At 43.3% G+C, this 13,732-nt stretch overlaps 1 protein-coding gene across 7 annotated transcripts in view; it reads left to right on the forward strand.

Moving 5' to 3' along the window:
- The window catches only part of LRRC56 (leucine rich repeat containing 56), a 188,669-nt gene that overhangs the window by 58,253 nt on the left and 116,684 nt on the right, over nucleotides 1-13,732 (forward strand). For 5 of the 7 annotated variants that reach the window (XM_056527096.1, XM_056527093.1, XM_056527099.1 and 2 more), the window contains one exon: nucleotides 7,993-8,135. The gene's annotated coding sequence lies outside the window, so the exon portion shown is untranslated. Of the gene's footprint in view, nucleotides 1-1,306; nucleotides 1,324-7,992; nucleotides 8,136-13,732 lie in introns of those variants that run through there. The other 2 variants (XM_056527097.1, XM_056527098.1) reach the window with 2 other exon arrangements.

Here is a 13,732-nt window from a genome sequence, read left to right on the forward strand (position 1 = left end):
GCAGCCCTCCAGCTCTGCTACACAATCCATACATCTGCCTTATCATTGTGTTTCTACTTCCTATCTGTTTGTTAGCCCTCACCTTATGTTTTTACGTTTTCTATTTGATGTGATTATTATTGTGTACAGTCACATAGTTACTTATCATAATGTGTCAATAAGAGACTGGAAAAATATATAGACGTGCAAGAGAATATCTGCAGATTTAGCATTACTACTATCACAATGACAATGAATCCCACTTTCGTACATTTAGCCCCCTATTAATTTCAGCTTTTATGGGATGCTGAAGCTGGCATTGCCGTGGAGGGTGAGGTGGCTGTCACAGCTATAGGGGGCACTGTGACTGGCATTGTTAGACTAAGTTCATACATTAGGTATTTAGCACAGTGCAAGGAAATTGGTGCAAATGTAAGGGCACGCTACCAGATTTTTTTTCAGTTTTTAATTCAAAGGATAAAATCCAATGGGGATAACCGGTATCCTGTATCTTCAATGTGCATTACCAAGAAAAACGCTTGGAATAAGTGACACTGTAGTGAAATACACAGCAATTACATTGTGAACCATAGTACATATATATGAAAACAATGAGGGCGCATTTCACCAGTTTTTGCCACCCATTTTGGTGCATAATATATGCTAAACTATGTGCCAATACTGTGAGTAAGCATAGCCTAAGAGCTCCTTTAGGGTGCGTTCACACGCTATTACTAGCAGCGGGTTTCCCGCTATGAGTTACGCTACCATTGATTTAAAAGGGTCCACAGACAGTCCGCAATGGTGTCAGATTTGCGGACTGTCCAGGGACCCATTCAAATTTATGGTAGCGTAACTAGCAGCTTGTTTCCACAACGTGAAACCCGCTGCTAGTTACTAACGTGTGAACGCACCCTTAGGGTACGTTCACACAAGTGGATTTGCGCAGTGTATTTTGCTGCGGATCCGCCGCTGAAGGGCCCTTTGTATTCTGCCTTCACATGTGCCTGCTCGTAGCGGCGTAGTGCAGACACACTGAAACGACGTGCGAGTCGTCGCGCAGGCGCGGTGTACTCGCACACATAGCGGCTGCTCCCCCTGCTCAATGAGCTAGGCCGAAAGCTGTCGCAATGTTCTTATGGATTTTTTTTTTTGCCAATCATAGACAACAAGTAGCATGTAAAATAAAATATTAAGCCAATTTTTCATTTTTTTTTTTTCAGGCCCTATAGAGAAGGCTGTGGGAAAAACGCCCAAAAATAGGGCCTATCCAAAGCATGCTGGCTGACATTTATCATCGTCTTTACACTGTTTTTTGTGTCTAGAAAAGGCGCAAAAAAAAGCGTAAGCAGGGTTTATTTGCACCTTTTTTTGCCCCTTTTGGTTTACACATTTCTGCAGATTTTGAGTTGTAATCCACGGATTTTGGCAATACACATGATATGGAAGGGTTTTATGAATTGCGCCTTTTAGTGAAAAGGCACAAAGCCACTGAAAAGTCTCTAAAACTACACCAGCCCAGACTTAGCTTAGCTTTCTGGTATATGTGAAGAGAGAAATTTCAGAAAATGTGACCTGCACAAAATATATCAAATGCTCTGTGACCATTTAATAAATGTGTTGCCCCTACACATTATCAGCACACAAAAAAGGTGTAGAAAAATGCTTCACTTACACCTACAATGATAAATGCTTCACTTACACCTACAATGATAAATGCTTCACTTACACCTACACTGATAAATGCTTCACTTACACCTACACTGATAAATGCTTCACTTACACCTACACTGATAAATGCTTCACTTACACCTACACTGATAAATGCTTCACTTACACCTACAATGATAACTGCTTCACTTACACCTACACTGATAAATGACGGCCGCTGTGCCTTGGAAAAAAAATGCCTCTGACCCAAAAAGCAAAATAGTTTTTATGCAGGGGGTATTTCCCCCCCATAGTATGGGGATAATCAGCATCTGCCTCATAAGGTGTTTTTTTTTTGCCTTCTTCTGGATCTACACAGGGACACAATAGAGGTATAGGTTGAAGTTGATTTAAGCAGAGTAACATCTAGCTGCAGTGTTTTTATCAAAACTCTCATCAGAGACAACCCCTTCAAAATGCTGTTGATACAATGATCAGCTGAAAAATGTAGGTTCCATGACAGAATACCCGTGCAGAATCCCGCATAAATATTCCGCACAAACATTCCGCAACAGCAACATCTGTCACGGAAATCCTGATTCCAGCATTCCCCAAAAACATTGAACCTGTTCAATGTTTTTGTGGCAGAGATGGCAGATTTCCGAGCGGTCCTAGCACCTAGTTCTGCTGTCTGTGGAATGTCCACATTTCCATGCAAACAGTTCATCGTGTGATCGTAGCCTTACAGTTGGATTTTCAAGTAGAAGCCAAAATGACATGTAGTAATACATGATTCAGATGAATGGCCGCCCATGTACAAAAGCGACTCAAGTATGACAAAGGGTCCGGAGCAGGGGAACCTGTTGTATATCATTATGTCCTATGGAGGCATTTGGACATGAGTTATCTTGATAAAACCGCCTTTTTGAAAGTTTGTATATTAGTTATTTAGGTTTACACACACACAATTTTTATTGTTTTAGGGTACGTTCCCACACGGTGTATTTGCTGCTGCGTATTTTATTTTCCCTGTTGAAGTCAATGGGTAGGAAAATACGCAGCAAATACGCAGCAAAATACGCCACGTGGCAATGCACCCTTAGGGTGTATTTACGTATACGGTATCCTGCGTGTATTTGATGCGCAACATTTAAAACTGCAGATTTTATGCTGCAGTTCAATGTAAACTAAATGACTTAACACTGCTATAAATTAGCAAAAAAGTATTACTGGTGGCATTTTTTATATTGTAACACCCTGTACATGTGTTTATTGTGGTGAACCCTATGGGCAAACACCAGAAAAACACTATACCTAGAGCTTGCGGCACTTTAACATTAATAAGGGTATGTTCACATATGTGTACAGATTTTATGCTGGCATGTCAATGATAAAATTTTCAGCTTGAAATCCACTGCATATACAGTGGGGCAAAAAAGTATTTAGTCAGCCACCAATTGTGCAAGTTCTCCCACTTAAAAAGATGTGAGACCTGTAATATTCATCCTAGGTATACCTCAACTATAAGAGACATAATGAGAAAAAAAATCCATAAAATCACATTTGTCTGATTTTTAAAGAATTTATTTGCAAATTATGGAGGAAAATAAGTATTTTGGTCAATAACAAAAGTTCATCTCAATACTTAGTTATATACCCTTTGTTGGCAATGACAGAGGTCAAATGTTTTCTGTAAGTCTTCACAAGGTTTTTACACATTGCTGCTGGTATTTTGGCCCATTTCTCCATGCAGATCTCCTCTAGAGCAGTGATGTTTTGGGGCTGTCGCTGGGCAACACAGACTTTCAACTCCCTCCAAAGGTTTTCTATAGGGCTGAGATCTGGAGACTGGCTAGCCCACTCTGGGACCTTGAAATACTTCTTACGAAGCCACTTCTGCATTGCCCAGGCGTTGTGTTTGGGATCACTGTCATGCTGATAGACCCAGCCATGTTTCATCTTCAATGGCCTTGCTGATGGAAGAAGGTTTTCACTCAAAATCTCACGATACATGGCCCCATTTATTCTTTCCTTTACACGGATCAGTCGTCCTGGTCCCTTAGCAGAAAAACAGCCCCAAAGCATGATGTTTCCACCCCCCCCCCCCCCCCCCCCCCGTGCTTCACAGTAGGTATGGTGTTCTTTGGATGCAACTCGGCATTCTTTCTCTCCCAACATGATGAGTTGAGTTTTTACCAATTGGTTTCACTTGACCATATGACATTCTCCCAATCCTCTTCTGGATCATCCAAATTATCAGTGGTCTTGTATGTCATCCATTTTCTAATAATTGCTCCCACAGTTGATTTCTTCACACCAATCGGCTTGCCTATTGCAGATTCAGTCTTCCCACCATGGTGCAGGGCTACAATTCTGTTTCTGGTGTCCTTCGACAGATCTTTGATCTTTGCCATAGTGGAGTTTGGAGTGTGACTGTCTGAGGTTGTGGACAGGTGTCTTTTATACTGATAACAAGTTACAACAGGGTTCACACTACGTTTTTGCTATACAGTTCTTGAATACGTTTTCAAGTTTGAAAACCGTACGGAACCGTATTGAAAACCATATGCCAAGAGATGCATCCGGTTGTGTCTGATTTGCACCCTGTACAGTCTTGTCAGTTTTTTTTTCGCCTGTACCCCAAACCGTAGACTACGGCTGGGTTCACATCACGTTTGTCAGGATTCGGCAGGCTGGAGGTAGATCCTCTGTGTCAGAGAGGGATTGGCGTGGACCGTGTCGGTGGACCGCTTCTAAGTTGCTACTGGTTTTCACCAGAGCCCGCCGCAAAGCGGGATGGACTTGCAGCGGCGGTAGCAACCAGGTCGTATCCACCAGCAACGGCTCAACCTCTCTGACTGCTGAGATAGGCGCGCTACAAGGGATTAGACAAGAGCAGATTCGGACGTAGCAGAAGGTCAGGCAGCAAGGATCATAGTCAGGGGCAACGGCAAGAGGTCTGGAACACAGGCTAGAAACACACAAGGAAACGCTTTCACTGGCACAATGGCAACAAGATCCGGCAAGGAAGTGCAGGGGAAGTGAGGTAATATAGGGAAGTGCACAGGTGAAGACACTAATTAAAACCCATGCGCCAATCAGTGGCGCACCGGCCCTTTAAATCGCAAAGACCCGGCGCGCGCACGCCCTAGGGAGCGGGGCCGCGCACGCTGGGGCAGCACAGACGGGGAGCGAGTCTGGTAAGCGGGTCGGGATGCGCATCGCGTGCGGGCACGTCCCGCATCGCGAATCGCATCCCGGCTGGGGACATTATCGCAGTGCACCCGGTCAGCAGGTCTGACCGGGGCGCTGCGAACAGGAGAACGCTGTGAGCGCTCCGGGGAGGAGCGGGGACCCGGAGCGCTCGGCGTAACAACGTTTTTGCCATACTGTTTTCAATCCATTTTTCCAAAGAAAACTGTATGGCAAAAAAAAACGGATGGAACAGTATGGCAAAAAGTAAACCGTATGCGTTTTTAAAAGTGTATACAGTTCCATCCGTTTTTATAAAAAAAAAAAAAAAAGTTTTTGATCATTTTGTCAATTTTTTATGGGAGGGGTGTTGGGTGGGGACTTTAGGATGCATGTGCAAAGTAAAAACTGTATACGGTTTCCTGTATGGAACTGTATACATGTGCGTTTCCCATTGACGTCAATGTTAAAAAAAAAAACTTATGCGGTTATAGTACGGTTTTTAAACCGGAGACAAAAACATGGTCAACTACATTTTTGTCTCCGGTTTAAAAACCGTACTGCAACCGCATACGTTTTTTAGGTTTACACCATGTTTTTGCTATACAGTTCTTGTATACGTTTTCAATTTTGAAAACCGTAGGTAACCGTATTGAAAACCATATGCCAAAAGATGCATCCGGTTGTGTGTGTCCGATATGCACCCAGTACAGTTTTGTCAGTTTTTTTTCCCTGTACTCCAAACCATAGACTACGGCTGGGTTCACATCACGTTTTTGCCATCCTGTTTTCAATCCGTTTTTCTAAAGAAAACCATATGGCAAAAAAATGGAGGGAACAGTATGAGAAAAAGTAAACCGTATGCATTTTTAAACTGTATGCTGTTTTTAAAAGTGCATACAGTTCCGTCCGTTTTTATAAAAATTAAAAATAATTTTTTTTTTATTTTGTCCATTTTTAATGGGAGGGGTGTTGGGTGGGGACTTTAGGTTGCATATGCGCATGTGCAAAGTAAAAACCGTATAAGGTTTCCCCTATGGAACTGTATACATGTGCGTTTCCTATTGACGTCCATGTTAAAAAAACGTATGCGGTTGCAGTGCGGTTTTTAAACCGGAGACAAAAACGTGGTCAACTACGTTTTTGTCTCTGGTTTAAAAACCGTACTGCAACCGCATCCGTTTTTTTTAACATGGACGTCAATAAGAAACGGTCATTTTTCAAACTGTATACGGATTAAATTTTGTACACACATTATGATAGTTTAGTACCGTTTTGAGGAATCTGTTTTTTCATCAAAAACTTGATACGGGAACTGTATTGCAAAAACGTGTTGTGAACCCAGCTTAAAGGGGTACTCCGGCACTAAGACATCTTATCCCCTATCCAAAGATTAGGGGATAAGATGCCTGATCGCGGAGGTCCCGCCACTGGGGACCCCCATGATCTTGCACGCCGCACACCGTTAGAATCAGCCCCCGGAGCGTGTTCGCTCCGGGTCTGATTACTGGCGATCGCGGGGACGGAGCATAGTGACGTCATGCTCCGCCCCCTCAATGCAAGCCTATGGAGGGGGCGTGGCAGCTGTCACACTCCCTCCAATAGGCTTGCATTGAGGGGGTGGAGCGTGACGTCACACGGGGGAAGAGCGTGATGTCACTATGCTCCGTCCCAGTGATCGCCAGTAATCAGACCCGGAGCGAGCACGCTCCGGGGGCTGATTCTAACTGGGTGCGGCGTGGACCCCCGCGATCAGGCATCTTATCCCCTATCCTTTGGATAGGGGATAAGATGTTATAGCGCCAGAGTACCCCTTTAAGGGTGCTTGCACACCATGTTTTCCGGATCCGGCTGGGGGAGGGGAAAACCATGCGCTCCCGTACCCCTGCTGGACCGGTGATGAAATCCGTAGATTTTTCCCCTCCCCCAGCCAGATCCTGCAGCTGTAGGCTGAAAACGAGGTGTGAAAGCACCTTTAGGGTACGTATTTGAAAGGGGGCGGGCTCATCTCGGTTGTCCGCAGCAGATTTTCCGTGGCGGAAATTACGCTGTGGAAAATCCGCCGCATGCCCCATTGAAGTCAGTAGGGACTGCGGCGGATATTCCGCAGTGTAAATTCCGCTGCGGAAAATCTGCTGCGGACAACCGAGAAGGGCCTGCCCCCTTTCAAATACGCAGCGGAAAACCCGCAGAAAAATCCGCCCTTACACCTTACACAGGTAACGAGTTGAGGACAGAGGAAACTCTTAAAGAAGTTGTTACACGTCTGTGAGAGCCAGAAATCTTGCTTATTTGTAGGTGACCAAATACTTATTTTCCACCATAATTTGCAAATAAATTCTTTTAAAAAATCAGACAGTGTGATTTTATAGATTTTTTTTTCTCATTTTGTCTCTCATAGTTGAGGTATACCTATGATGAAAATTACATCTGTTTAAGTGGGAGAACTTGCACAATTGGTGGCTGACTAAATGCTTTTTTGCCCCACTGGTACTGTAGAGTGTAAGTGAACATATCCTAATTGGTTCCTGTCACTTTAAAAACTTTTGACATGTTTAAGCGACTGATTCTCTCCCTGATCTCTTTGTGCACATCTGAGGTTGTTTCATAGACTTAAGCTATGTTTACATGGCAGAATTTCCTTGCGGAATTCCACATTGGATTTCTCCACAGAAATTCCGCAGCAGCAGAGTCCCATTGATTTCAAAGGGATTATTCTGCACTGGGGCCCCCAGGCAATAGAGGATCATAGGGCCCCTCCCATGCGCTTCGGCGCCAGGCAGCTTGGCAACATCAACCATTGAAGAAGCTAATGCTGACCAATGTCTGGCATTAATCTTTTGACGCAATGATCAAAGTTGATCGCGGGAAAAACTTCATCCTGGCTTGTTCAGTGGGTTGTTCGGGATCACTACGATGAAATCGCAAGGTCCTGATCAGCTGAGAGGCATGCGGGACAAACTATTAAATTATAACAGTAATGAAACCACATGGTCAATGGCACAAATGTAAAAAAAATACCAAAGTTCAGAATTGTGTATTTTTGGTCACTTCACATACCAGATAAAAAGCGATCAAAAAGTTCTGAATGTTCAACTTTTGTTTTCAGCCTGTAATTATTCTTTATTTCAAGCTTTGTCATTTATATTTTGTGTTTTGCTCTTATTCCAGAATAAAACAGAAAGCGGGACGGGAACAAGACATTTCCATCTGAAAGCTTATGAGAGAGATTTATTGAAACCACTGAGAGGAGGGAAATGAATGCAGCAGCGATGTAAAAAACATCTGCACTGAACAGGTTTACTTGCTGGTAAGTAGAAGACATGACTGAGACGTTTCCTGCTCAACCCGTTGTAGAATTCAATCACATCCAACATCCCAACATCTAACATTCTAGCAAAATAAGTGTATCTATAATCGAGTCCATTTAGATGCATGGCTGATGCCTTGGTTATTTTTTGTATTGTTGTATTGGTTTAGCACAGTGTTTGCCAACCAGGGTGCCTCCTGCGGTTGCAAAACTACAACTCTCAGCATGCCTGGACAGCTGAAGGCTACTGCCCAGCTCTCCTAGACTCCTGAATGGCCTATCAGACTGGATCCTGATTTTGTAGTGCAGCGTTTCCCGACCAGGGTGCCTCCAGCTGTGGCAAAACTACAACTTCCAGCATGACCGGTCAGCCAAAGGCTGAACGGGCATGCTGGGAGTTGTAGTTTTTCAACAGCTGGAGGCACCCTGGTTGGGAAACACTGGTGTAGCATATTATACACAGAGAACATAGGCCTTGTTTACGTGATTTTGTTAAAATACGTTTATGACATCCATGGCATATGTCATAATAATTTCCTGCGGTCTCTACTAAAACCGAGGAAGCACAGGACATCGAGTTATATCGTAAATTTCTAAGGCGGGAAATCCTCTTTAAACACAAAATCTGGGATAGCAATTCTCCACTGTAAATGTCTCATTCAGACGGTGCAGTGAATCACATTGTCCTGTATATGGGCTTTTAGCTGAGGAAAAGATGGCACCAAGTATGAAGCCCTAGGGTTTCATCCATATGTATATCGGTATGTTACATTAGTGTTTTCTTACAAAACTTTGACTACAACTGACCATGTCCAAAGAAATTGTAGGGTTTAGGTTGAACTCTATGGACTCTTGTCTTTTTTGAACCTTACAAACTATGTTACTATGAAAAATGACAATGTTTCACTTTTTAAATACTAATATTTAATGTGCACTCCTATTCTACTTTGACTAAGATTCTGTTCACACTGCCAGCAGATGCATGTCAGGAATCCATTAGATGTGACCAAAACAATAGCTCAGCATGAACTGCTGTTTATGCCCTCAAACCAACAGAACCATTACTGAACCGGATAGACCCCCATTACAAGATTGAGGTTGTCTCCTAACTAATACTGATCTCCAGTCCATAAGATGAAAGTGTATGATCATGGGGGTCCAACTGCTGTACTTGGCTGTCTCCAGCAGCTCCCAAAGGCAATGGGGGAGATTTATCAAAACCTGTGCAGAGGAAAAGTTGTATAATGCATAAATGTAGGTGCACTACTGTGGTGGATGTAGACAGTAACATATGACTAACCCTCAAAATGATGTTAAAATTGAGACATTAGCCAGAATATCCTTATATGAAGGACATACCTGAGCTCGAACACAAATGCCAAGGTTTCTCAAGTGGCACAGGACCTAACACTAAACCTACCTGTGCTGTATGGGCAGTACCAGGGGCAAGTGGGCAATTACAGCGGCATTAGGTCCGACTCACAGCCTGCTCCCAGTTCACTCCAGTGTGGCTAAGCAAACATACAGTGGGAGGAGGGAGGAAAGCTATGAGCCCCACCCAAGTAGGCGGATATGTTGCAGGCCTCACAGGGGCACCAAAATGCTGCTTATAATAGGGATTAAGGCGTATTAGATTTGGAGTTTATACACCTCCAAGTACAAGATTTGAACAACAAGAAAAAAAACGTGGTATAAATTGCCATGAAATGCTCAACCCCAAATGCAGTTGTGCATTTATGCTGGGGGAGAAGATCCTGCCCTTGTGGTAGGTGGGGCTCATAGCCTTCCTCCCTCCTCCCACTGTATGTTTGCTTAGCCACACTGAAGTGAAGTGGGAGAAGGCTGTGAGTCGGACCTAATGCCGCTGTAATTGCCCACTGGTCCCGGGTATTGCCCATATGGCACAGGTAGGTTTAGTGTTAGGTCCCGTGCCACTTGAGAAACCTTGGCGTTGGTGTGTGGGCTCAGGTATGTCCTTCACATAAGGATATACTGGCTAATGTCTCAATTTTAACATCGTTTTAGTCATATGTTACTGTCTACATCTACCACAGTAGTGCACCTACATTTATGTATAATTCTATATGTTACACATCCACACCTTTCATCTGGTGTAGGATGCCATTGTGGCACTTGCTGGGGATCGCCCTTAGCAACAGAACACAAGGGCAGGATCTGCTCCCACAGCATAAATGTACAATTGCATTTGGGGTTTAGCGCCTCCAGCCATTTGAAACCACGTTTTTTTCTTGTTGCAGAGGAAAAGTTGTCCAGTTGCCCATAGCAACCAATGAGATCGCTTCTTTCTTTTCTAACAAGGCCTAAAAAAAAAAAAAATGAAAGAAGCGATCTCATTGGTTGCTAAGGGAAACTGGACAACTTTTTTCTCTGCACAGGTTTTGAAAAATCTCCCCCAATGATTGGCGCAGCAGTTGACTCTGCTCCATATCACAGAAGTCCCAGAAGTCCAAACCATTATAAATATTGTTGTGTGAACAAGGTCATAGTTATCCAGCAGCACTAGGAAAGAGAATACTCCTTTCTTGGTAGGATAATCCACCATTGTCTTTGTGGTATCACTATGGCGGACATTCCTAAGAATCACCTAGTCATGACCAACTATCATGTTCAGACATGTCTCCCAAACCAAGCTAGCAACTATCCTATAGCCTAGAATGGAGGGAGCGCGGGACCTGTGCTAAACTGTTTGTTAGATCTTTGTTAATCTGTGATTGAACAGTCTAATAACAAAGGTCCAACTATAGTTGTCAGCAGTTATTTATGTATATTCAGAAAAAAAGACCTATAAAATTGCCTCAACAAATTTACTTATTTCAGGGCACTGATGCACCACTGTAAACAGTGTGATGGCTTTACCAGTGTGCCCACCGAAGTACGTATGGCAACTATTCTTTACGATTCAATACTAGACGGTCCTTCTGTACCAATATCTCCAAGGGTAAATATCATTTGAAAAACTTTTGACATGTCACGTGACATCAGTTTTGACTGATGGGGATCTGGATGTTGTAGATCAGTAGAATTTTCGGCCTGGTTCCCCACATCCCTGAGTGACTACCACATTTAACTGTATGAAAGGATGCAGATATAGATAACCTCTATGGAAGATCAGGGAACAATATTAATTCTAGTAGGCTGTAAGGCAATGTGGGTCTGTGTCCTACAGGACACAGGAGTGCATGTAGTTTAGCTTTAGAAGGCATAGCATTTGTGGCACAAGTCACTGTATTTTGTTGCCTGCGACGTCCTTCAGCTCATGCATTGGTTTCATGGGATTAAAGTCACTTTTCTCCACATGAAAAAGGGTATAGACAGGTGTATGGTTTTTATTATTTAAGGCAAAAAGATAGGCACCAAGGTAAATGACTGAGCTGCTGTTATTATGGGGTATACAGCGAGGGCAATCATATTTTGTGAAGGACATTACCAATTTGTAGGGGCATGGAGGGGGTACTGTTACTGGGTATTTCTACTCTATGGGGACAACAATACTTTCTGGGAGACAAAAATGGCACTACTTCTGTATAAGACACAAATCGGACACAGGGGGCATTCACACCACGTTTTTGCAATACAGTTCCTGTATCAGGTTTTTGATGAAAAACGGATTCCTGAAAACCTGACTAAACTGTATCAAAACGTGTACAAATTTTAACCTATAAAATTTCAAACCATATACGGTTTGAAAAATTATGTCCGCTTGCATCTGTTTTTTAAGAATAACTTGTGTTTTTAACTTTTCACTCTGTTATAAAGTTTCCCTTGTTTTGATTGAAATTCCAAGGAGAAAAAACTGTGCAAAGTCAAAAACCATATGATGCAAACCAGATGGAGCGCACATACGGTTCTGTACGGTTCCCATTGACTCCCATGTTAAAAATAAAAATGTATACGGTTTAATACGGTTTTCACCCGGACCAAAAACCGTGGTAAGCTACGGTTTTGGGTACAGGAAAAAAAAAATGAAAAAACTGTACAAGAAGTAAAACAGATGCAACCGGATGCATTGTTTGGCATATGGTTTTCAATGGAGAGTCAATGCATATGGTTTTCAATATGGTTCTGTAAGGTTTTCACATTGAAAACATATACGGGATCTGTATTGCAAATACGTGGTGTGAATGTCCCCTAACTGTGTGAGAGACACTGAGAGAGGCATTGGGGGGTAGCAGCAGGATAGAGAGTTTGTGTGCAGAGATAAGTCAGAAGATTTATTTGTACTGTATTCACTTTTCACTGTGTAGCACTGGAATCTGATTATTATAACTATGCAAATTTTGTTTGGCAAAAGAGGTGCATATATAATAGAAAACTACTTTGCTATCCAGAGAACAAAGCTATACATATACAATCTACTGTGAACAAAGGCGCAGTATATTAGTGACAGTAGTTAATACAATTCTTTTGAATTTGTGTCCTCTGGTAGGCGCTGTACTCTGCTGTGCATGGAGAGAGGCAGGGAAGAAAGAAGATCTTATACACAGTATGGGACATACAGTGGATGGGGGCTAACTGCAGAGGGGGGCATACAGTATGGTGGCCTACTTAGAGAGGGGGAAACATACAGTATTTGGGGAAGGGAAACTTATGGGGGGAGCGGAACATACAGTATGAAGGAACTAACTACAGGGGGGCTAACTACAAAGGGGGAACATATAGTATGGGGGGGTCTATTTACAGAGGGGGCTTACAATATGGGGGGGACTAGCCGCAGAGGGAGGAGCATACAGTATGGGGGGGCTAACTGCAAAGGGGGAGAGCGTATAGTATGGGGGGGGGGGCATATTGACAGAGTATACAGTGTGGGCTGCCTATCTACAAAGGGGTGGGGGTAACCTACAATATTAAAGCCTAACTGCAGAGAAGGGGACGTAAGATATGTAAGCCTTAGCACAGAGGAGGGGACCTAATTACAGAGGCAGGACATATGGTATGGGGGGCCTAACTACAGAGAGGCATACAGTTTGGGGGGCTAACTACATAGAGGGGTCAAAGTATGGGGGACCTAACTTCAGAGGGGGAGCATACAGTATGGGGGGGGGGGGCTAACTACTTAGAGGACATACAGTAGAGGATTCAAATATACAGAGGGGGGCCCAAATGCAGAGGAGGGGATATACAATATGTGGGACCTAACTACAGAGAGGGCAACATATATTATGGGGAACCTTACTATAAGAGGGGCATTTGGTGTGGGGCCTAACTACAGAGGTGGGACATACAATGTGGGTGCACAGGGGAGGAAAAACAGAATGGGGATCTAGGGGAGGGGATTATATATATAGGGGAGCATAATAATCGTGTGGGGACACAGAATAGGAGCATATTTACAGTGTAGGATCTCAATATGAGGCTCTATAGAGTTGGAACACTGAAGGGGACCTTTCTACATTGTCAGGGCACAGAAGGGGCTTATGTGGAGACAGGGGGGCCAAAATCACCATTTGTGGCACTATATTAAAAAATGTACGTAGAATTGTGGAAGGTGCGGGAAACGTAAAGAGACTAAGATGTTTTCCAGCTAATTCTATAGACACAACTCATGACTGGAAGAAGTCATCCTGGTGTTCTGAGCCACAT

The sequence above is a fragment of the Hyla sarda genome, chromosome 6 (assembly GCF_029499605.1).
Source record: "Hyla sarda isolate aHylSar1 chromosome 6, aHylSar1.hap1, whole genome shotgun sequence".
In the NCBI taxonomy this organism is placed as follows: Eukaryota; Metazoa; Chordata; class Amphibia; order Anura; family Hylidae; genus Hyla; species Hyla sarda.